Source organism: Aplidium turbinatum, chromosome 10 (genome assembly GCF_918807975.1).
Source record: "Aplidium turbinatum chromosome 10, kaAplTurb1.1, whole genome shotgun sequence".
In the NCBI taxonomy this organism is placed as follows: Eukaryota; Metazoa; Chordata; class Ascidiacea; order Aplousobranchia; family Polyclinidae; genus Aplidium; species Aplidium turbinatum.
Genome location: NC_137481.1, coordinates 25909672 through 25910730, shown reverse-complemented (window position 1 = coordinate 25910730; position 1059 = coordinate 25909672).

Genomic DNA, 1059 nt, shown 5'->3' with positions numbered 1-1059 from the left:
TCACCATTCAATCATCATTCTTCACCAGTTGGTGGCGGTATTTCTACAAAATCCGTTTTCTAGAATCCGCTTTTAGTGGTGTATCAACTAACCTGCCCTTACCCTACTGTTTTTTGCAGAGAAGACTGCGGTACTTCAATATAGACGCTTCCAGCAGAATGCGCGTAAATAATTTCCTTTATTACCGGTATGATACAAACGGCGTAATAATGACTGTTTGCCCGATAACTCAATTGGTTAGCGCGTCGCTTCTGGAACGAAGAAGCTTCAAGATCAAGCTGAGGGGGTTCGTCTCTCAGGGTTCAGCGGCATCTAACGGATGGAATAATTCCCCGGCAACAATTGGAAACTTCACTCTGTCAATCTCGGTGACCGGGCCTGTGTCAGTAATTCAAAGCCTCTAAAAGTATGCAAAACTGCCAGGATTAAGCTCTGCAAGAAGCTTTCCCAGTCCAAGGATAAAGATTCAATCAATCAATTTACAATGTGGTTGAAACCAGTTGTGTATAGAATTTTCTACTCTGAAAAGCTTGATAATATACGGTACTTTAGCCTTTAGGTACCTAGGGTTTAAACTTGTCAAGTTTTTAAAAGAATTACAAACTTCGAAACCGAATTTCGAGGCCCCTGGAGCCTGGACGTTGAGGCCCTAGGCTTCAGCCTGCCTAGCCTATTGGTAAATCCGGCCCTGGCTCAAGGCTATGGGCTCATGGATGATCCAGCAAAGATTTTTTTTTGCTGAAATACAAGATTTCTTACGGTTTGTCTGACAAATTTTATCATGATGGGTTGTTTACCGTAAATTATAAGCCGAGATAAAATTAAACAATATTATAAATGGAGTTGTAACGTTCAATGAGCTGTCCAGATTTGATCTTTTTTCTTGGGTAGAAATTTGAGTAGTTTTCAGTTGCAAATTCAAGAAATGTTTCAAAAAGACTCTGTACATATATATTTGAGACTGTATGAAGGCTGGTCTTATTTAACTTTTAAGCTATTTTGCTCATGCATTAAAGTTGTGTTTTTGTTGTTTCAGAAATAGTTTATGGAAATTATGTA